General features: G+C 40.2%; 1 long non-coding RNA gene across 1 annotated transcript; it reads right to left on the bottom strand.

Moving 5' to 3' along the window:
- Nucleotides 1-4,464: 4,464 nt before the first annotated feature.
- LOC137167527 (uncharacterized) lies at nt 4,465-14,174 on the bottom strand. Its single transcript, XR_010924131.1, has 3 exons — nt 14,137-14,174; nt 11,806-11,979; nt 4,465-4,661 (listed from the first exon to the last, which is right to left on the bottom strand). It is a non-coding gene; the product is annotated as an uncharacterized lncRNA (long non-coding RNA).
- Between the last annotated feature and the right edge of the window lie 10,899 nt (nt 14,175-25,073).

Genomic DNA, 25,073 nt, shown 5'->3' on the forward strand with positions numbered 1-25,073 from the left:
TAAAAAAAGCTTGGAATTTGTCTACATGCAACCAAAAACAAGTAGCAAACCTCATGGGAGGTCTTGGCCCAGTTATGAGAGACAATGGGAGACTAGTCATTGAGAAATACGGGAGGATCATAAGCACAAAGTTCTTTCATTACACTTTAGTTACCTGTGTTATTCTCCTGCGTTATGAGTTTTCTTCTTCTTTCTTTCTGGTATAATTACAGCAAGAAGTCTCCCCACTAGGAAGTGGGAGTATCTGCCTGCATGATTCTTCCATTCACAGCCAGACAGACAATTTATTCATGACCCTGACTCATGTAGACAGCATGCACTCTTTCATCTTTTTTCAAAAAGACCAGAAAAGCTTATTTAAGAGTGGGCAGTTGTCTCAGCAATTTTAAAAGCAGCTTGTGGAGTTTGGGAATGCAAACTTCCTTCACTACTCTCTCTCTCTCTCTCACACAGAGAGGTTTTCAGATGACCACCGCTGCTATTAATATTTCAATAAGGTGTCAAAGTAAAGTACAATAAAACTAGATGGAAGGACAAAATTTAAAACCTGCCTTATTTCTGTAGACACAAACTGTTGCGCAGAATGTAAAATGTCTCTTCATTTATTTATTTAATTTAGCCACTCCTACTGAGAAAACTAATGAAGGCATGATTGAAATTATTCCCTATCTAACAAAATTAGCATCAACAGTCTTCTGGGTGTGCTACAGCTCAATTCATTTTATAGAATCAGAAGTGCGTCAGTACAACAGTTTCTTTTCGAACCTAAAAATAAAGAAAAGCTGTCTTTCTGGATATAAGTGCCAAAAAGCGCAAAAACATGTACTATACAGATGTTTTTGTTTTCCTTTTAAAACATACAGGAGGACCATCATGTTAAAAGTTGTGGCTCATATCTTACCCTAGTCATACCAGTACAAGCTCATTAATGTAAATCATATTGCAAAGATGAATCAATCTTAACATATCCTATTTTAAAAGAAATCCTTACCTGTATTACTGATAACATTCTAGGTCTTTAGGAATTTAAAAATTGCTACAGTTCTATTTACTTTTCATTATTTACAGAGCCTTGTTTCCTTTTCACTATGTGAAAGTGAAAATTGCTAATTATTAAGAACTGGAACAATGGTGTATTGTCTGGGATGAAGCCACGTCTCAAAACTAGTACATTATGCATTCTCTATTCAAGTGAGCAGGTGCTAAAATATGCCTCCTCTTGCTTGTAGTATCAGAATATAGACAGACAATCTCATTGAATTCCAGGGTGAATATCACAAGTAAGTGGAAGAGAATTTTACCTCTGATCTGTAAAACACTAGACAGTGGATGATTTCAAGACCAAATCCTATTCATTTCAATGGCAACAAAATTGGGCTATTTCTTCTTTAGATAACAAAATATGATGACTAGCCCTAAGGGTCTGATATACCTTCACATCTAACATAACTACACAGATAAAATCAAAAAGTAAGTGTCTCAATTGCTAATTGTCACACAGAACCCTGTTCAAAATCCCTCCACTAGACATTCAGCTGGCTGCTGTGTAGCATCCCAATCCATTGGACCCTCATGCTCTAAGCTTCCCTGGGTCTCAGTAGGCCACATCATTCTCTCTCTCATTGTCCTCTCTGGGGCATTTCCTGAGCCCATGCTCTGTTTGTTAGCCCTTCACAGAAATTGGTTCCTGAAGCCCAACTGGCTTTAGGCCCCAGGACCAGTGCTAGCCACCCAGATCCCCAGTAAATAAGCACACCCTATCCCAGAACTCCAACCATGTGGGTGCTCTGGGTTTACAGAGTAAATCTTCAGTGACAAATGATAGAGAAGCAAACAGACAGAGATAGTTGTTGTGTTTTTAGAAACCCTTACAAAACCTATCTACTCAAATATCACATGAGATAGACAGATCTAGACAAAATAATAAACACACTTGTCCATATTCCTCTGCCTCAATTTCTTCATCTCTCTGGGAGTTCTTTGGGCTCATACCAGAATCCAGGCTCCCCCTCATGTGCATGGCTTCTCTTCCAAGTTATGGAGTATCTCTCCCTTATTCTAGGTCAGCTTGCTTCCTTTAACCTCTGTTAAAGTGGGCCCCTCTCCACCACAAAAATCATGTTCATTCTTCCTTTCTATAGCCTAAAGCATCCTGGGTGTCTCTGTGGTTTTAAAGGTTAGCATCAACACCTTTCTTTCTTTGTTCTGTGTTTGGAGATTTTCTACTTTCCATACACCAGCCTCCTGTAGACAAGTCAGAGGAAACTGGCTCTCCCAGCCTCAGCCAGCTAATTGTCCTAAAGCATTTCCATCTGAATAGACAATTATTAAGGTCTAACAATCCACCTTTGCACATGGCCTGGGAGAGACAGTCTACAGCCATGGCTGCAGGTGAATGACTCCACATGCATTGAGGTATTCCATGAGTCAACAATTTCATAACATCAACCAGAATTAAAACATTGTACATAATCTCATCAATGTGGAAAACCTAAGATTAATTGCTTTTAAAGTAAGAAGAGAACATTTTTATCATCTCACCTAATCTCCTGCATAACAGAGGAGGGGAGGGGACATAGACCTTCACCCAGTAATTCCTGTATTATGTCAAATAATTTACAATGAACAAAAGGATATGATTTAGGACATCTAATATTAAATAAAAGACTCTAAATGATGAAGCGTTTAACATAATTTTTTGCAAGCTGATCCAATGGTTAATTCCTCTCACTGTAAAAAAAAAAAAAAAAAAAAAAAAAAAAAAAAAAAAAAAAAAAAAGTAGTGTCTTATTTTCTATTTGAATCCCTTTTTAATTCCAAATTCCTGGTATTATGTTTTGTTATTCCCAGATTGTTATTTTTACCCCCACACAGCCCAGATAAGATTACAATATTTAGATAAATGAGAGTTGCTGATTTTCAGAGATGCTCAGCACCTGCAGCTCCCATTGACTTTGAGAAGAACTGCTGGAGATAGACCTAGTGCAAAAGGGTCTCAATACTGGAAAGCCTACTCACAGCTGAATTTAGTTGCATTTCAAACACAGCTAAGGATCTGCAGCTTTATGTTTGAACTGTCATATTAATGGTCCTGTTGTTCTGTTTACTTTAAAGCATAATAATTTTCCTGGCAGAACACTATCTGTTTTAGAAGTCAAAGGTTGAAAGCTCAAATACTTTCAGACCAATGCTGCCCTCAGATATGTACACCCAGTTCCCTGTAACTTCTTTGAGAGCTACATCGAGAGCAGGATTTGGTCATTAAATTCCAAAGGGATATAAGTGAACACGGTATAACATTTGCAATAAATCACATTAATAGATGATTCAGTTTCAAGTACAGTCACTCACTGACTTAAAATAATTTATACTTAAAAAAGAAATCCAGAGATATGATGGACCAAGAGATAAAATATTGATATTTACTGTGTATATATGGAAACTTATATCCTGAAAGACTTTGTATTCAGTTCGGCTTTCCATTAAAGCAAATCATTATTCTATTTACTGCTCTGGCTGCTAGCACCCTGCATGAAGATAATCGGATGTTTGTTTAACTAACAGCCCAAGATCAAGTGTTTAAGCCAAAGAAAAATGGAGAATGTAGTACTCAATTATTCTTGATAATAAAAGCAGAATTCATTCACCTCTGGTAGAAATAAATGGGCTTTCCAAGGGAGAGATGCTGAGAAAACTAACATCTTAGAGGTCTCAAGATCTATAGCCTCATCACAGCAGACTTGACGCCATTTACAAGCTAACCTTCAGTTTATGCTTATTAATTTGACTGGTAGGATGTGTTGTGCTGTTGGTTGGTGATTAATCACCCTTGTCTCAGAAATGACCCAGGCAGCTCCATTTCAAAAGGTGCTCCCCAGTGAAGATATTTACAAAGCGGCATTAAGCAAATCTGGCAAGTGACAAATGGAAAATCTGCATGGTTTTCGTGCCCAGTGAAAGCCTTATGTTGTTCTGTTTTTTTGTTTTTTTTTTAATTTAACAATCTAGTCGCTAGGACATTGATAAGTTAAAAATGGGGAAACTGTTTCAGGATAGTCTACTCTGCATGATTTTCATCTGATTGATTAGCGACGATGGTTTACATTCATATGTGATTTAAATGTTTGGTATAAATTGCATGTAGGAAAATGGGTCCACAGTAGTATAAATTGCTAGAGTTTGTAATTCATAAACTGTGCACATGGAGCCAATATCCATTGCAGTTTAGTGCCCCATTGATTGCAAGCTGTTCCAAAAGGGATGGGGAGGAGAAACATCTCTAACTCTGGCTCACAATGGCCAGAGGAGCTTGTCTTGTGATTGGCAGTCCCTCTGCATACTTGAGAGCAGCAGAAGGCAGTATGGTTGCCTCCTGGAGCAGTGCAGCCAGGCACCCCATCATTCACTCATACTCCGACTTTTCGGGGAAAATCAAATTAAAATATCTTTTGAAAAAGACTCTGCTTCCGCAGCTAGCCACACTAAGGCTCATTTGCCGAATGGATTGCATTGAGCGTGCGCAGCAAGTAAAGACTAACAATCTGGAAAAAACACCTCTATGTCACAGGACCTGGGTGGCTTCCAGGGTATGTTTCGGTCCTCCTTGGAACTGAACATCACTCCAGGCACAGTGTATTTGAATCCATCTTCAGGGCAGAAAGCTGAAGTTAAAAAAGCAGGCATATTGCTCCAATCTGCATTTGTCAAAAGGGGAATTTATTCTGAAGAAATGTAATCTGCATACAGCAAAATATTCAGAAAGTGCTGCCCCTATTTTTAAAAAAGAAAAAAAAAATCTACACACGGAAGTGCTCACTGGGATGGGAAGGTGTGGACGAGTTGGTGAGAATATGTGAAGAGGGATGGAGATCATGTGATGGAGAGAGGTGGGGGACCAGGGGAATTGGACACAACGAGGAGAGCATAGGAGGGGCGGGATAGTGGGATAAGAGGCACAGGGCACCAGTCAGCCCACATTTTTATCCCATGTGTGTGTCAAGACATGAGGGATATTCAACTGCTCTTCATGGGTATGACCCCCCCCCCATCCCTGATTCCCTACCCCCCCCCTCATGTGAGCCAGGTTCAGGGGGTGTCCCTTCCAGGGGTGTCTGAGCCCCACTCTCTAACCTCATCTTGGATCTGAGGGTCACTGTCCTTCTGTGGGAGTCTGCGGAAGCCCTGCCTTTCTGTGTGGGGAGCTTATAGCAGGCATGTTCAGAACACGCACTAAGAACTGCTGACACTGGAGGAGTTGAGAACAGATATTTGTGACACACAGCAGATATTCCCCAGCACCACAGAAGAGGGAAAGTAACCCCACTGACATGAATTTGTCTCCAATGGGGTAATTCTTTTTCAACTGAGAATCTTTCATTGTGATGGATGGGCCACTTCACACTGTTGAAAGCCTGGTATACTGCTGATAGATGTGTAGAGTCCTCCCCGCTCCCTTTTAATTTCATACAATATTATAATGGAGCATCACTCTGGTTTAACTAAGGTTGGGGAGCCCTTTCTTTTTAAAGGAGGATTCTTCTTAGGTCTAGTCTGCCCTTAACACTTACAGCAGCACACCTGTGTCAGTACAGCTGTGATGCTATAAGAGTGCTTGCGTAGCCATCCTATGTCAATGAGGAAAGAGCTCTCCTGCTGACATTAAAAAACCCACCTAAACGAGCGGCGGTAGCTATGGCAGCAGGAGAGCTCTCTCCCATTGACATAGCACTGCCCACACAAGTGCTTAGGCCGGCAACATTTATGTGGCTCAGGAGTGTGTTTTTTCACACCCCTGAGTGACAAAAGTTTTGCCAACATAAGCACTTGTATAGACAAGGCCGGAGAGTTTTATTTATTTATTTTACAAAGATAGAGCGATGCAGTGTCAGTGTAGGCGTGTCCCACAATGCCCATCATGACAGCTGTGGTCTGTAGTTTGAACTCCATTGCCCTGTAGACAGGTAGACAGGCATGTGCCCATCCCCCTGTAAAGGCCTGGGAAATTTTGAAATTCCTCTTCCTGTTTGGTCAGCAGGGAAAGTTCACATAGCATCTTCCCAGCTGGCCATGCCAGCAGGTTACATGCTTTGAGACAGAGATGGCGGACGTACAGTTTACAGGGGTTATTGAAAAATGGCACGAAACATAGTTGGAAGACCATGGAATGGGGAGATGGAGAAAACTGCATCATGGGACCGTGAGCCCACCCCCAGGCTGCACTGTGATCCATTCCCATAACTCCTAGCAACAGAAGTGTGGGATATCTACCCACAGTGCACTGCTCTCTGTCGATGCTAGAGCACCAAAGCGCTCTGTCGACACAAGGAGCGTTGTGTGAACATGCACAAGCGCTATAATTACAGTGGTTTATGATTGTCGATGTAACTGACGTCGACTTAGCTCTTAACACACTACAGCAGCACAGCTGCAATGCTATTGTCGCAACGCTGAAGTATTGCAGAGCAGACACTCACTACAGCAACAGGAGGGGTTCTCACATCACTGTAGTTAATCCATCTCCTCCAGAGGCAGTAGCTAGGTTAATGAATTGTTCTGGCAGCCTAGCTCTGTCTATACCACAGGTTGGGTCAGCTTAACCCTGGAGCTGAGGGATGTGGATTTTTCACACCCCCGAGTGACACACCTGGGTTGACGTAACTTATCAGTGTAAGCTAGCCTTAAGTACCCTGGAATCCTCATGTTTACACGTCTTGAAATTTGCCATGCCTCGTGGGAGCATAAGACAGGGTTAGTGATCCAAATGTGGAGTCATTTAAGCAAGGGTTTTCCAAGATACTACCCCCTCCAGCCGGGCAAAAAAGAAAAACAAACAGCACTTAATTGAATTCACAGCTTCTAGGTACTTTGAAATACATTCTGGACATCAACAATTCATTTTCTGGATTTCAAAGATATGCATGGCTCCTGGGGTGAGGGGAGGGGACTGGTCAGCGAGGAGAGTAGGGATGGGAAACGAGGGACCCTGCTCAGTGTACACCTCAGGATACATGATCAAGGTAACGTGGCCATCCAATAAAGTGGTGCCTTTAAAAATGTGTACACAGTAGCATGGGACAAGAGAAAGCAAGGAGCAATTTCTTTACATGTTAATGGCTTCTTTAGTGCCAACTAATAGCTTAGTGAGATTGGAAGGGGAGGGGGAGCTAGAAATGTTAGTGGGGAACACATCGTATTCCCCCAGGGGAAATGGCGGAGCAGGGGTTGGAGAAGGAGACACACACACACCAGGCTTCTCACACACACTAAAAGTTACTGTAATCATGTAATAAAACTGTCAATACTTTGGGAGATAGGGCATGGATGAAATGTTTCCCACCAGCCCTGTTAACTACACATTGCAAACATTACAACTCACAACCATTATCCCCAATCTACTATAAAAAAATGTACTGGAGAGGGAAGAAGCACCAAGGAATCACATAGCAACCAGGTAGCCAAGAGGAATAGTCCCAGTCTTGTGGTCTTTCCAAACTCTGCCATTTGCCTCTTGGGTCCTTTTGGGCAAGTCACTTCACCTCTTTGTGTCTCAGTTTCCCATCAGTAAAATGGGGATAATGATGTTAAGTTCTTTGCTATCTATTGATGAAAAGCACTATATAAAAGCTAGGTCTTCTGATTATTACCTAGATACAATAGCAAACCTCAGCAAACTGTCAAAATCACCACTAACTCCTACCAACAAATATTTATTTTTTGTTTAAAAAAAACTAGGACATTAAATGGCAAAACACACCATTAACACAGGATTAAGGCTGCCTGGTGAAAGCTCCTACCCTCCCAAAATGTCAAGTTAGGTAAAACTCAAACTTCTGAGAACCAGGAAATAAAGTTAAGATGCCCATGCAACCTTATCTCTGCCCTGTTTGAGCAATGCTTCAATATACCCATGAGACACATACTCTCACTCTGTCTTTTTGTTGTAATAGACAAACCTCACCTGCACTTGCCCTATGTTTAAACACTGAGCCTACCCCCCTGCCAGAACACCACACTTGTAAAATGTAACGACCACTTCATACCCTCTTGCAATCCATCTGCATACAGGATACCACCTAAAAGTATACTTTCCCCCCATATTCTTCATTAAATCCACAGACTGCTCTCACGTCCCAACATACTGCTGATAATATCCTTGGCAAGAACACCTCAGTGCCTTGATATGGGCACAACCTCCACAATTCTGTGTTGAAATAATGTCTTGAACCTCAAAGTATACATGCACTTCCTTTCTCTGATAACACACGTAGGAGACTCAGACCCACAGCTACTCCTATTACAATCACAGCTCTATGATGTGTCTCAAATTAATCCCTATATCTCCTCATAGCATATCACAGCTCTTACAAGCTGCTCCATTTTTCCTTCACCATTCAATACACTTACACCTAACACAGTGGCTGCAGATGGAGGGCATGCAGTTAGCTCCCAGTGGCTATTTGCCGCTCCAGGGAGGCAGAGTTAAGGTTGCATGGGCATTTACTCTGTGTTTCCTAATTTTCAGAAGTCTTGAGTTTGGCATTCTGGAAGGGAACCAGGTATCACCGGGCAACCTTAAGTCTGTGTTGATGATTTTTTTGCCATTTAATTAAAGACATAAATTGTTCTGTGTGCGCCTATTATGCAAGTTGGTTGCTTCGCCACGGGTTCCAGATGTGTTCTATCCTCATCCAAGAGCACTTAATCTGTTTGGATTAGCTCTGTGCAGAAGGCATCTTAAGGCAATTGTCTCCAATAGTACTTCTCAACTGTGCAGATTTGCTGCCCAGAACTTCTCAAGGTTCACATCCATATATATTTATATCACTCTAACTTTGTTGTTTCAGCAATTACAGTGATGATAGCCTGAAGCCAGACAATGCCTTTTTTTCCTTTGTGCTTCAAATTGAATTTTTCATTTATGATCTGATCACACACACATAACTTGATCAGAAATCTACTGTACTACTGCTGAAAAAGAATCACCTTTAATGTTGTTTTATAAAACAGTTGGCAGAATAACATTTCTGGTATGCTCTCACACTCAATTAACTTTGGCATTGGAGCAACAATGTATCTCTTTGGTTCACGTTTCATAATCAAGCACAATGATCATCTCTGTTATTCATCATAGCATGGCCTTGGTCAGGATATTTTGCAAAGAATGTCCCTTATTTGAATGCTGCTGCCCAGGACAGCTTTGCTTTGTGCAGCCTAATTAATGTTTCTGACTTAAGGGCATAATTCTTCACTTTAGCTGAATACCATAGCATTCACTCCCCCAGAATTCTCAGTAGGCCACCTCCTCAGCTGGAGTAAATTGATGAGGGTCCATTAAAATCAAATGTAGCTACACAGATTTACACCAGCTGAGCAACTGGCCCATTGACTTCAGTACGACTATTCAGGGGAGGAAATACTACTCCCCATAAGTAGTACAGAACTGGATTCTTAGGACACAATTCTATTCAAATGCCCAAATGCAGTTCAATTTCTGTCATCCTTACTCATGTTGAGAATTAGCATATTACTCTACACATATCCCACTAGAGTCAATAGACAAGATTATGCCATCTTTATTCAAACTGAGCAGCACCTGAGCAGTGAGTAGTCCCACTGGAAGGAAACAAAGTTGAAGCAGAGTTGACAGATTAGGGCGGAAGAGGAGGAGGAAATAAGAACCGAGATCATGCAGGAATACAGCTGTACATAGCAGTAATGAAGTGTTCTTTATCATGTAACTATTAGAATACAGCTACATTTGAGCTGGGAGATGTGATTTTTTTCAGCTCACGTAGACATACCTGTGCTAGATCTTCTGGAGCTAGTGCCTAAAAAAGAGCAGTGTGTCTAGCCACCTCAGTATATAGCCAGTGGGGGCAAGGAGGACTGTACTCTGTGCATCTAGCCCAAGCAGAGCTGGGAATCTCACCTCCCAGCTCAAATGTAGACATACCCTGCATGTGGGAAATTGTACAATATATGTTGTCTCATCAGACTGTATCACAGTGCAAACATCAGATGCAACACTTAAAACAGAGGTGTAGCCAGAACTGATTTTTTGGCAGGGCCTGCGATTGACATGGTAGGCACAAGCTTTGTCATGTGGAATGAATTGCTTAAAATCTGATGGAGTGGGTCTGCTTTCAAAGTGGTTTTCAAAGCCCACCCATAGCTACGCCACTGACTTAAAATATATTCAGTTTAACATCCCTCCCACTCCAAGCACTTAAATTATATTAAAGTGATTTTGGTAAAATAGTTGGAGGCACCCTTTAACATTTTCTGAACATTAAGACTACATCACTGATGGTTGTTACATCATTAAAATGTTGATGAAGTATACAAAACATGAACAAAGTACTCAGAGGAAATGTTTAAAGTTCTTATTATTGGGCCATTAGGTACAACCTAAGCTAAGTGGTAGGGTGGAGGTAAGACCTTCACAGGGCAAATGCTGGAAGAATTGACACAATATCTTCCAGTGGTCCCCATTGGAACCAGGAAGAATCTGTTTGAGATGCAGCATACACACTACTGCGCAACCAGCTAGCTATACTTGCTGCTTGCTGGTGCAGAGGTTTGGCTCCATCTGCTCCCTGCCCAGCCCCACCACTTTCCCCCCAGGAGGAAGGAATGGGGTGCATCCTCTGTATTCCTCGGCATAAGGGCTGTATTTGCAAACTTTTTTGGGATGCAGAAGGATAGGGAGAGCCTTTTCTCGACCTATCCTCTATCTGGCCAAGTAAAGCAAGGGCACAATTCAGTCCATTATTAGGAGTTTGGTCAAATTGGAGCAGATGCCTAAAAAACATTCAGGATACTTGCCTTCTCCAAAACGCCTGTTTGTTATTGCTTTGCTGATAGTTATGACCGTGACATTCAGCACACTGTTGCTTTGGATCATCAATGTACATTAGAATACTTTTTTTATTTTAGTGCTCTGTCTTGACACTCCTGGGCACATGACACATTTGTTTTCCCTATTCAGTTGGACTAAATATGGCTACAGTCACCTTTCATTTTCCTCATTACTGAGCATTGCAGTAAGAGTATATTGCTTTGTGACTCTTTTCCATAAATCACTGCAAAGAGAATTTCCCAGGAGGACATTTGAATCTCTCAACTTTTCATTTCTAAATTTTGAGCAGAAACAAAGGTTTTTGTCTTGTTGTATGAGACACTCTGACTGCCTTTACCCTTTCCCCGGGTTAATCTGATAAGGCTCAACCCACTTTAGGAAAAGGAACAAAGTAAGAATAAGCCTATGAGCCATTAAATAATCAGAAACTCATGCAGATGTCAAGGAATATTATCAGTGGTGGAAGGGCAAGATTCGTAGAGGTGAACTTCATCTAATCTATTTACACTTCCTGTATTTAAAATTCTATGAGTTATTTCATTACTGCATGTTATCACCTAATGTTATTAATACTGGACATTCCTATATCTCAGAAGTCCCATTGTCTCATTTGGCTTTTCACAAAACCCTTGCCTCCAGCATTCAATTTTGTACATCAGACCAACATTGCAGCAAGAACTACTGTAGGACCTCACATAAATGTACATCTCTCCTCTCATTATATACTATATCAGAGTATGAGACCAGTTGAAATGGGTAGTCTTGACTGAAGACATCACAGATATGCTCACACATTTTCTGGATCAGGACTTCTGAACACATTAATACCCTCTGACCTGTAAAGCTGATGTAATTTGTCCCAGATTTTGTTTTAGGTGAGTATTATTGTTGCCCATTCAATACAACTTCAAACAAAAGTTTACAACACAAAAAGCAGGCTCTCTTACCATAAAGCATAATTATAATAAAACTCTCTCATGGAATCATCATTTCAGTGATTTTAGATTAAGCATATCAGGAGTCTTCTGTAGAAGGGCATTAGCAGCTTTCACAAGCAACTGAGCAGCGAGCATAAGAAAATGGTAAACAGATGTGATGCACGGCATGATCTTTTGGGGTATCTGAAAAATAGTAAAATACCTGAAGAATCTTTACCACAAAAAGTTCCAGACACCCGAACAATAAGCTAAACCACAGAAGGTAGATATAACAGGTGTCATGGCAACAACCTTGGACAACTTTGTGGGTGACTTTTAAGAACAATCAAATGTCAATGCAGAAGGTCAACAGGATGTGGTTACGGTGTTCTGTCTCTTTCCCCCCTTCCTTTTTCCAATGATCCACTTGCAATAAGGAGATTGCTACTGCTACTGAAAGTGTTAATGAAAAAGGATGGCATATAAATATTGGCCTGTTTGATTGTGGAGAGAGAGCCTTCTGAAGTCCAAAGACCGACCTCATCCTGTACAGAAGGAAGGTACAGAACAGAAGACCCCTCTGGAGAGGGGTAAGCTATCACTTTGCTGCTGTATTATCATTTATCTAATTGGTGCTTAGCAGTTGTAGTGCAATAGGTTAATAAAGCATGGTCTCTGTATCAGACAGATGTGCTGTGCACTTTCATAAAACTCGTTAATGCCTTTCAAACCCAAATCAGCGCACTCCCAGGGTTTGGAGGAGCTGACAGGTTGATATATTTTTCCTCAAGGAGCCTTCAGGGTTGGGGAAACTGAGGAAAAATACCAGAGCCTTATTCAGTGAGCCCTCAGAATTGATTAATCTGACCTGCTGACCCAGTGCAAGGGTAACACTTCCCTTATTTTCAATCAGCACTTCTATTCTGGTGATTCTGAAGTCTATTCTCATTTTCTTTGATCTTGCCAAGATTTGCATCTGCAGTTTGAATGTCTAACCATCATGCCAAGCTCATTCTTTTCAAAACCAGACTGCCTTTGCCAGAACTCGGGAAAGGATGAACTGCACGGATTGTCGGTTCAGCGATGTGTATGCAAATATACTAAGGCTTGCTTTTTCACTGTCCTGATCTTGCTGCTGCTATGCACAGGGCTTGCTCCATGTTAAAACAGCTATTGTTTGGTCTTATTTCGGTAGAAATTAATACAGCTGGTCAGGAATTTTTCAACAAACCATGTTTTGTCAGAAAACTCCAATTCAGCAAAACAAAAACAATTCACATGGAAGGACTGGATTTGGGGAGTTGCCTATATAAAAATGGAAAAAATAAAAGTGTGTCAAACTTTCCCATCATTTGACATTTTCAAAATGAAATGAAAAAGTTTTCTTTTTCACATTGAAATGAAAAGTCGTATCAAAACATGAGTTAATTAATAAGGAAAAAAAAGGTTGACATCAAAATAGACCACTCTCTCTCACTCCTTCCTCCTCCTCCACCCCTGGCCCCAAGATTTTTTGGTTTGTGAAAGTTTGAGATTTCAACTTTTTAATCCCAATTCTCACAGGACAAGAAAACCATTTCACTTCCAGCATTAGTAAGTAGTTCATCAAGTTAGGGGATGTATCTTCTTTAAACTAGATTATGCCTGACTGTCTCATGGGTCAGACAATACCTATCCCTTGTTTTCAAGGGTGTGCAGTTGTTGCTTTTTATTTTTTACTCTTCAGTACTCTGAGAAAGGAGTGGGGGTGGAGGGACAGGAGGAATGACCATGGCTTTCCCACCACCCTCTGCACTGGCCAAATGGCCTGGCTAGCCATGAAGAGAAGCAGAAAGCTGACCCCCATAAATTGGTAGAGTAGAACCCCTGATCTCTACCTTCACCCAGGATGATTTGGCTCCATAATGCCCCTTACTCTACCTTTTGCCTAAATGACACCATTAATCCCTTTGTGTATAACACACAGTATCCAACACCCCCTTCTGCTGTTTGTTCACACACACTTCCGCCTCTCCCTTTCTCTCTCTGCAACTCAGGATGCTCTCTCTCATCATGGCCTGGCCCTCTGGCTAGGTCTCCAAATACCTTCATTTCGAGGGTTAGGACAGTAGGACAGTCCTACCAGACAGCTGTCCCAGACAGTATTCTGCTCCTCTGTCCAGTCTGTGCCACTTCCCCTGTGGTTCAAAGGGAAACCAGGCCAACCCTCTACTCTGGGCTCTAATTCAGGAACTGTATGTCTAGCACCCTGTGGTCTGCTTTCTCCATTGCTATTTCCCCAGACTCTTTTCTACATCTTCTAGCACCCAGGTTTACCAATCCAAACACCCTCCTCCCAAAGAGTAACTGCAGACTACTTACCTCCACAGCCCCAAACACATTATCTTTCTCTCAAAAAGTGACTGAAAACTACTTCACCTTATTGCTAGCCACTTCCTGGCTTTATACCAGCCCCACCTGTTTCATCTCAGCTGGGGCTGCATCAATCAGCCTTCCAAGCCCTAGCTTTCCCTCAAGTGTAGCCTATCAGGTTGATTAACCTAATTTAGCCAATTCTGCATTGTGTGGGGTGGACACCCAAACTCAATGAGTGATGACTGCAAGTTGAGGTTTTATCCCATATGAGAACAGTATCTGGCGTGGAAATAAAAAAAAGAAATAAGGGATTATGCAGCAAAAAACGTTAAATCTACCTCCTGGGTCCACTCAGCTATGCAAATCCAGATTTATTTTATTACACAATCATATGGAATTTTGCAGTTATAATAAGAATGCTATTACTTTAATGACATTACACCTGTGGAACCATATAACTGATAGTTTTAGTTTACATGTATCTTGTAATTGACTGGTAGCCCTATCAAGCAGTTAAATAATCTTTTAACTTAGTTTTCCTCATCAGTCATTCAACTTTTGATTATATCCTAAACAAGAATTAAATCCTTTAGTTTTGACTTGCCAAGAGTACAACTGTTTTGCCTGGCACCTTATAAGACTATGGTGGCAGGAATTCAGGTCTTGTGTGTACCTCTCTCCACTCTGAGCATTATATATGCACCATCAAAGCTCTGCATCATTTATTTTTCTCCTGCTAGAAATTACAGCGATTGAACTCCACACTTTTATGCTTCCAGAATGAGATTTCTTTAAATTGTCCTTATAGAACTGCACCTGCAGTTCATTCTTTGCCAGGAACTCATCCTCTACATTTGCCCTGATGAAAATATGAACTGTAGGAAGGATGGATCACTCACCACTACTATTCCAGTGATGCTGTACTGATGCTGCAGTATGTCTTGCCAGAGATTGTATGAACTTGTTTTGGTAGAAAATCTATTATCTCTTTGCCACCTAAGAAATATAATAAACTGAAATTCAAGTACAAAAGTTGTATATTTTTGATTCTGCATTGTGAAGCTGAAGTCTTTTGTTTAGTTTAGTTTGTTTTTTCTCTATATTACTGCAGTCAGAAGTCACAGGGGGTTACACCTACAGCTTAGTCATTATCAGCTATTAAATCTTCTATATTTAATAGGAAAATGAGTAATTTAAACAATTGAAATATACATGTCTGTAGTTCCAAGAATACAGCTCTCTAGTGTCCACATATTACATGCTAGATAATAAGTGTATTACATTCAGGTTCACCAAATAGAGTTAAATTCAAAGAAGAAGAATGCAGGTACCTCTCTAGTCAGATGTTTTTTATTCTTCTAGAGAGCAGCAAATACATCCTTATGAACTGTGGGGAGGGAAGGGGCAAAGTTACTTTATTGGTTTAATGCTATAGTGTATGGTTCTTTGCAGGAAAATAAACAAGAAGGTTAGAATCCTATCAGAGAGACATACAAGTTGAATAACTGATGGAGTAAAGCTATGTGTGACTATGGACAAAGATAGTTGGTGACTTTCCAGTAAGACCTTCATCCTGCAAAAAAGACTGAATCAGACTGTGAAAATAATAATGACAGATTGTAGGCTTGCTATTTTCTGATATGAAAAGCCTGGCTGCATACTGCTAGCCTGAACTGGAGGAGGCATTTTGGCAGACAAGTGTTGCGTGTCAAAGTTTTGGCAGACTCTAACGATCCCTCTCTTAATAATTTCTGGTTAACAGCCGGGAAAAATAGAAAGTATTAAAGAAAAATTGAAATTGAGTTGTTTTTTGTAAATCAATGCAAATATAAGCTAGATTTTATTTTTATTTCAAGCATTCTATTTAAGTAATTTATTTTAAGGACAACCTACTTCTCCACTTTTTTCTGTCTAGCCAGGTATGCATATCTTACTTTCTTGCTGCCTCATCAAGCTCAATAGGCCTAAAACTCATCCTGCCTGCTTTTTATCAGTCCTTCTTTCCCTGCCTTTCTCAACCTCTGTTAAAATTACTCCCACTTCCCCATTCCCTAGGCTTGCAATCTCATTGTTAAGTGTTTCTCTTCTCTCCCCACCTTTTCCGCCTCTGAAGCTCGGCTCTTGGTAATGGCTTGACCTAAAGTTCACTGAGGTCAATGGGGAGTCTTTCCATTGACTCTCAATGGCTTTGAATTAGATCCTAAATTTTGGCTTTATGATTTCTAGTGAGGTTTCTGGTACTTCTTGGTTCTGATTGGGTTATAAATACTGTGGTCTTTCTTGGGACATTTCAGTAATTGTGCCTCTCATCATGATAAGAGTTAGAAATTATTGAGGGAAATGAAAAATAATTAAGTAATTTTAACCAAACATTTTTGAAATGCAAAATGCAAACAAACAAACAAAAACAGATTATATTCCAATTCAGTTCAACCTCTGAATGAAGGCTTGAGTCTATTCTTAATTTACTGAAACCAGTCCACATATCCTTTATAAAAATATGCAATTTTTAAAATCTGGTATATTTTCAGATGTGTATGTGCCCTTTTAATTAAAATATATTTCTCAATAAATAAAATTCCCTGAAGTCAATGATAGTTGCAAGTGCTCAGAACTCCTGAAAATCAGAATATACTTAGGAGTCTAAATATGGATTAAAGAGCTTAGTGGTTAGGCAGCCAAATGCAAACGTTTTCTGTGAAGTGTCTTGGCAAGGTCATTAGTGAGACAAGTTAGATGAGGAAATAAACATCATCCTTAGAGGTCTCACCACCTTGTCTCTTGAATATCCTGGGACCAACACAGTTATAACAACACACACACACACACACACACACACACACACACACACACACACACACACACACACACACACACACACACACACACACACACACACCCCACCAGTAAGATCTCTGAGCATGGGTGTTCTGCTTCATGTTTCTCTGTAACAAATTCTAATAGCAGTAATGCATCTAGTGCATAGATTTAACTGTGCTTTTTTCATTTTTATATAATGTGCTTAAATCACATTAATGTAATTCCCTTCAGAGTCATCAGACAGGAAAGGAAAAGAAATGATCATGACCTCCATTGCTTTCTGGTATTAAATTCACCTTTTTGCTGAGGGGCAGCACAAGGCCTATTTATCACTTAAATCTCACTTTTTCTGACCCCATGAACCCAGGTGAATCTGTGTTTATTTCCCAGAAAAAAAATATGTTTCTGTTCTATTCCTCGCTATTCCCACTATTTTTTTCTTCCATTAAACATATCAAATTTTGGATGTCTCTTTTGGAAGACTAATGAAATGGAATATTGACATCTCAAGAGGCAGAAACTTTAGTGTATGTATAATCCACAGACAGCATTTGACTTTGTTTCTTCTGGGAGGGGGAGAGAAGCAGTGAGGAGGAGACATTGAACACTATGAGGTTTCACTATGTAATCTTCCCAAATGTGTGTCTCATGGTTTGAGGCAGATCTTGGCAAAACTCTACAGAGCTGGAAGGCCATTCACACCTTGTGACACCCTGTACCCCATGTACACTTTTATAGTGTGATTGTGTATCATTCATGTTCACCCTTATAGTGTGACTGTGTATTTTTTAATGCATAGTATGTCATGTAAGGTGGTTTTGGAATGTTCATATCATACTGAACATTACCGTTATAGTAGTATGTTTCTTGCAATGTCATGTGTATGGTTATGAGGTTCTGCTATGTAATATTCCTAGATGTGTCTCTCACATTGCTTGAGGCAGATTCAGGTAAGCACTAGAGGCAGAGAAGGTAGTTCACGCCTTGCTAAGGCATGCATAAAACAACTCAGCTCTTTCAGGAACAATGGACTGGCCTAAACATCTGATAAGGTGATGAACATTTGACTCAAGTGGAGGAAACCATGTTGGACATTGACGATCACCTGACCCGAGGGGGTGGCAAAGGAACAGTGGTTAAAGGAGGAGACATTTTGGTCTCTCGAGCTCTCTCTTGCAATCCATCTACAAGACAACATCAAGACTGCCTGTGGGGAGAGAGCCTGGTTGGAAGCCAACCAACCAGCCTGTGTTGAGAACCATCTAAAGACTGTAAGGCTACTGAAGTGTTAAATTTTGTTTAGAATACATTTCGCTTTTATTTCTTCCTGATCAAATCTGACCTATATTCCTCTTACTTATAATCACTTAAAATCTTTCTGTACGTAATAAAGTTATTTGTTTGTTTCATCTAAAGCAGTGCACATGGTTTGGGAGTATGTAGAGACTTTGTTTAAAGTGACAAAGCTGGTGCATATGGATGTCTTTGATAAATTGACAGACATATATGAGTTTGGAGAGTGCAGTGGGCAGCACTGAACTCTGTAAGATATCAATTCCTAGGGTTGCATGTAGGACTGGGGGTGTTTGTTGGGCCATTCTATTGCATAATCCCATTAGTGACTGGCCAGAAGTGCTCATTCACTAGATCAGGGATCGCTTGCTTGCAGGAGGCTGTGTGTGGGCTGACCCGGGAGTGAAAGGTTCGCACATCGCAGGCAACTGCAAGATGGTGCCCCGGAGTGAGGGATTGTGGTGACATGGCTATATATCAGTCCAGATTGCAGAGGGGAACGTCATACACCTCACTAAGACTTGGATAGAACAATGAAGCTCAGCATTCCAAGAACAAAGGACCAGTCCAGACTTCACAAGCAAATCCACAAAGAACCACAGTGTCTCAGGATGTAGAGAAACCCATGCACAGATACTGTTTGTCACCTGATCCTGAAGGGGGGAGGGGGCCCCAGAGTGGGGGCAAAGGAACATGTTAAAAAGAGAGAGATATTTTGCACTCTCTCTCTCATGCTCTTGCACTCCCATTCACAAACAACATCAAGCAACTGAAGCATGGATCAAAGGGGGAGAGCCTTTTTGGAGGTCAATCAGCCAGCCTGTGCTGAGAATAATCTAAGACTAAGATTGTGGAAAGTGATAAACTTAGTTTAGAATGCAATTTGCCTTTTATTTACTTTTGATCAAATCCGACCTGCTTTCCTCTGATTTATAATCACTTACAATCTTTCTGTACTTAATAATTTTGTTTGTTTGTTTGCTCTAAAGTAGTGCATGTGGTTTAAGGTGTGTAGAAACTCCATTTGAAGTGACAAGGCTGGTGCATATCAATTTCTCTGTTAAATTGAAGAACCAATGAACTTGCAGTGTGCAGTGGGCAGCGCTGAACATTGTAAGATGGCAATTCCAAGGGTTGCATCTGGGACTGGGGATATTGACTGGGGATCATACAATTCCATGAGTGGCTGGCTAGAAGCACTCACTCACTAAGTCGGGGGTGGGACAACTTGCTTGATGGTGGCTATGCGTGAGCTGCCTAGGAGTGGGGATTCCCACAACAAACCCAAGTGAGATGCACTCCAAGAGTGGGGAATTGTGGTGACGCAGCAACATACCAGTCCAGATAGCAGAGGGGAACCTCATCACTAAACATGCTCAGTAGCTATTCCTGAGACTATGTAGGAACTTTTTCACTGTTGGCAACCTACCTGGCAGGGCACACCCTACTCACCCAAGGAGCTGAGCCAATCAGGGTGCGGCGGGGGAGGTAATAAATTATAGGAGTTAACGACAGCTGTAGGGACTCAGTGACTGATCAATGCAGGACTAAGAGATGTATCTGCTGTGAGAGCTGGGGCAAAAATGTTGCCCTACAGAGTGTGAGTCTTACAGAGATCCAGGAAATGGATTTCATATGCTGATCCCAATCCCTATACTACTTTGAATACAAGCTACAGACTTCTGTTTCACAGGAACTGAGCATTATTAACCCCAGGGCTGGAATGCTGACATCTGTGGAGAGCTCCAGACTCTTTGTTTGCTGACAGGGTTCTGAAATGTTTGTAAGGATGGAGATGGGGCCATTTTATAAAGCTCTGAAGACTCCAGATGACAGACACTACATACTACTATCACATTATAAAGACTGAGAAATCATTTCTAAGAGAAGATCAGAAGGGAATGTGTTTTGATGTGTGTGCTGAAGTATAGAAAATGTTATACTGAAAACTTATACTTGAATGTTTGTAACAGAAACAAAAGGGAGAAACTCCAGTAATTTACTGTATAGCAGCTTTTGTTTTGAAAGTTATTCATAGTATTCCAAATGTCATTTATAAATTTTATAAATATTTATTCTACTAAGAAAGTGTATGATGCTCTCTCTTTGAAATTGACTGGGGACTATTCACGTCAGGATTTTACATACAACACCCATGAGATTTAACTCTGTGTAATGCTTTCAGAAAGGTCCTGAAAAGGACTGGCCTGTGCTTCAGCAAAGAGTTAAGCTAAGGTGCAGGAAGAAGGAGAGTGTATAAACAGAATTTTGCCTGAGTACCGCCTGCCCCTCATTATACATGCACCTATGTGATTGTCATGATCTTTTAGCAGATGTACTGCAACTTTAAATTTCTAGGAGAATCTGCTTCCTACAGCTGCCATTCTGTCAGGCAGTTGCTGCAGCATCTTAAAGAGGAGACATATTGCCCTCTCCCAGGGAGACAATTTTTGTTCTTTCCTTTTGTTGTTTTTTCAGTTGTCTGTTTCTTTTAGTCTAAAATATAATTCATTCCCATTGAAAGCGAAAGCTCATCTGGAAAACATAATACAGCTTTCCCAACCCTCTGCCTAGGAGAGAGAGGAAGGGAAGGGAATATGCTGACACAATCTAAGGCTCATCTTCTCCAGTCTTCTGCAAAGACTTTCAGTAAAAACAAAGCCAAGACCCAAGGTTTCTAGAATTAAAAAGCCAAGTAGAAAATGTTGTAAAAAACTCAATATGTTGCTTTCTTTATACATCATAGAAGAAATAAAATACACAAACTTTTTTCCTTTCTACTCACCCTTAAGATGGTATTTTTCAGACACAATGTGTCATTATGAACAGAGCTGTTCTTACTTGTCACCTAGCCATACAAGAGTGTTTTTGAATCACATCCCCAGGCCCTAAGGAAAGAATTTCCTCATTCCAAGACAAGCCAGGGAGTATTCTCCATGCAATACATCTTGGAGCTATTCATTAAAAGTCTAAAATGCATCAGAAAAACAAGATGGGTGAAGTAATATCTTTTATCAGACCACCTACTTTTGGTGAGACAGACAAACTTGTCTCTCTAACATCCTGCGACTGACAAGGCTACAACTACACTGCATACTAAGATGCATCAGACAGTCAAACAATGATGGATATCATATTGAGGTGTCTGGGAGAATAGTCTTTGACAAACTATATTTGCACGAGTTAGATGGAAATGCTGAGGTATTTGGGTCTCTCACATAAGTTTATCCAAAAATAAATAAATAAAAACCCTCCCACATGGGTGATAATGGAAAGCAGAATAAAGCCCTATATTTCGTTATGATGATATATTTCAACTTCTCTTCCTCCCTCTGAACTGTTCTGCTTATGTGTGCTGTGTCAGCTTCAAGAGATGATAATAAAGGCCTAGACTGCCTCAGAGAAAAAGAAAAGTTTTGGTGAGCAAGGGTCACAGCATTCAAAGGGAAAGACAAGTATATTTTACGAAAAAAATATAACTCTCCTTTAAGCAGTTCCTAGCTATGGAATACAAAGAAAAGCCTCTTAAAGCATTCATCACAGGATCAGCACTCGACATGGAAAATGAATTAATCCAGCAACTGCGTTTTGACACTAGAAAATTTGTATATGACTCAACTAAGGCAGTGATTCCAGTAATGTGCATACACTGCTTTAAAGCAGCTGAACTCATAAGCAAAACTGCATGATACAAAAGAACATGCTGTTTCAGGATCATCATCATGCTATTGTTTCATTTGGAGGGATTTAACACTGGCAGATGTATATAGAGTCTGTCTTTGGAGAATTTGTATAATCATTTCTTAATAGATAGCAAAATAGACACAAATATTAAATCCATTTCACTATTAGCTCCTCATATCTGCATACCTTCATTTGTGTCTGAGTTTATGGAAGCAGGAAGTTTACATATGGTCACCAACCAATCAGTGTCAAGATCATGTGGCCTTTCAAGAAGCAGGGCACAGAACCCTGGAAGTTGACCCCCCTCAGTCTGTGAATTCCCTAGTAATCGGATGAGTTGGTGTGGTGTGATGGCCACGGCTACATCCTAATAACCTGGTGGGCTTGGTTCAAGACCATGATTTAAGACCAGGTCCAGACAGAGGAAAAGGAGGATTGTGAGATTTTCCCTATTATCCCCTTTTGTTTTTATTTTATTAAGGGTTTGTCTGCAGCCACACTGCTGTAATGTTTCAGTGTAGACACTACCTATGCAGACAGGAGGGGTTCTCCCATTGGTGTAGTCCCTTCCCGAAAGGCAGTAGCTAGGTCAATCAAACAATACTTTCATCGATCTACCACTGTCTACTTCAGGGGGTTAGGGTCAGTTTATCTACATCATTCAGGGGTATGGGTTTTTCACATCCCTGAGCAACATAGTGAAGCTGACTTAATTTTGTAGTGTAGACTATACCTAAGTGTTTGTGTTTATTCTGGTTTTATTGCTGTAGCTGGAAGGTGACGCCTTACTGTGAGATTATGTAATTGGTGAATTAGGTAGAAGAGCAATCTGAGTTGAAAAATTTGTAGATGCTCATTAGAAAGATGATGTTTCATAAAGTAGACCTTGATGAAGGCAGAAGGGACTTCATGTTAGTCCCCTTCAGCAAATCCCCTTGGCCCCTACTCAGGAACAATCATAACCCATGGCTAAAATGGACTTATTTAGATTCCTATGTGCTTGAGTTAATTAATAATTATTATATTGATTATGATTATAATTAAAATTATTACAATCACTATTTATAATTATTTAACATTCGTATATACTATATGTGTTAATGCATTACAGAAGGCAAAGTTCTCCTCTCTGGTTATTTCTCTTATGTATCTAGCCTGTACTTTGGCTCCTTTTTTTTTTTCATTTTTTCTCAAAAATCTGATAAATGAAATTGACCAAAGAAAGACACACCATCACAAACTACTGAATTCTGAAATTCTACTTTTAGAAAATGTAATTATGGGTTCCTTAAACATAAACAAAACACGCTGAGTCCAAGGCTGCTATCAAAGTATTTTACAGAATACTATCAACAAGGTCACACAATAATGAAAAAAAACCAAAGGTCCAGATCCTGCTCTCAGTTTCACCACACTAAATCTGCAATCATTTTGGCAGTGTTCTGCATTTATACCAGTTTATCTGAGAGCAGAATCTGCCATTGTAGTACATTATAGGTTTTTTTTAAAACTTCAGTTTATTTAGCTCTCTTCCTCTGAAGCAGTGCTTCATAGCACTCAGTCTGCTTTTCAATTTAAATATGAAATGGCTTTGCCTTCCCAAAATTGAAATGATCTGGATGATTAAAAGTATGGAACAGCTTCTGTATGAGGAGAGATTAAAAAGACTGATTTTTCAGGTTGGAAAAGAGAAGACAAAGGAAGATATGATAGAGCTCTATAAAATCATGAATGGCATGGAGAGAATAATGTTATTTGCTCTTTCACACTAGAGAACCAGGATCACCCAATTAAATTAATATACAGTAGGTTTAAAACAAACATAAGGAAGTACTTCTTCACACAACACACAGTCAACCTGTGGAATGCATTGCCAGGATTTTGTGAAGGCCAAAACCATAGCTGGGTTCAAAAAAGAATTAGATAAATTCATGGAAATTAGGTCCATCAATGACTATTAGCCAAGAAGTTCAGGGTCGTAACCCCATTCTTTAGGTGTCCGCAAGCCTGCGACTGCCAGAAGCTGGGACTGGACAACAGGGAATGGCTCTCTTAAAAATTGCCATTCCCTCTGAATCATCTGAAACTGATCACTGTTGGAATATGGAATATTGGGCTTGATGGACCACTGGTCTGACCCACTATGGTCATTCTTATGTTATGTTTTTATCAGTGAGTGAAGACACCAGCACTGAGGAGACAAAAGTACCTCAAAGTAGCTTCCTAGAACCTCCATATTCACCACTGTCATAATTATTATAGGTTTTGTACAAACTATGTCTTATGAGATATCATTTTAAAAGTCTTGGTCTGTTGAACATTAACATCCTGTTGAATAGTATGTACTATCATAGTATGTAAAGTTATGAAGATAGAAGTAGGTTGAACACTGGAGTGGAATGTTCCCATCAAGTTGCACCTTTTCAAAGCCAATAGAGCTAATATTTAAAGGGTAATATATACAAATTCTCATTATTGCATAAGGAAACCATGAGAGAAGCTCATGGGGCAGAGAGAAATCAGAAGGGCATGGTGACTAATGGAGTAACTTGGATATGGGAAAGCAGGCATGTCAGCCACCTAATTGTCTGACAGCATGCTGCATGAGACATTTGGAGAGAGGCTTAGCCTTGTAAAATGTAGTAAATTAGTCTGTTAGTTCCACACTACCTTCAGGGCTATGATATGGGACCATTGGGAGGAACATAGACTAATGGCTGCAATGTGCAGGGAATAAAGTGGGAGCCAGTCTTATATTGAAATATTAGAATGGAGGACTTTGGTTCATTCACTACTGATGGTGGTTTATACATCATAATATAATGATCATCATCTGGTTCATCTTTTGTATGTCTAAGACTTTCCCACTGTTGTAAAATGAAAAATGTCCATAAATACTGAACTTAAAACACGGCACCACATGAAACACGTTAGACTTGAAATGACATGTCATTAAAGACAAACAAAGCTCCATTTAAGTCAATGGAGCTACCTCTACTTACCCCAGATGGGAATCTGGTCAATTCTTAGCATCAAGAGGAAATCCTTGAAATATTGACTGTGCAGAACATTTCCCTGATGAACCATTTTCCCTTCCTAGGAATCAAGAACAACAACATGAGAGTGCTTCCAAGAAACAAAGAACT

This window comes from Emydura macquarii, unplaced genomic scaffold, assembly GCF_026122565.2.
Source record: "Emydura macquarii macquarii isolate MOO-44397 ecotype Brisbane River unplaced genomic scaffold, CSIRO-AGI_Emac_v2 contig_320, whole genome shotgun sequence".
Lineage (NCBI taxonomy): Eukaryota > Metazoa > Chordata > Testudines > Chelidae > Emydura > Emydura macquarii.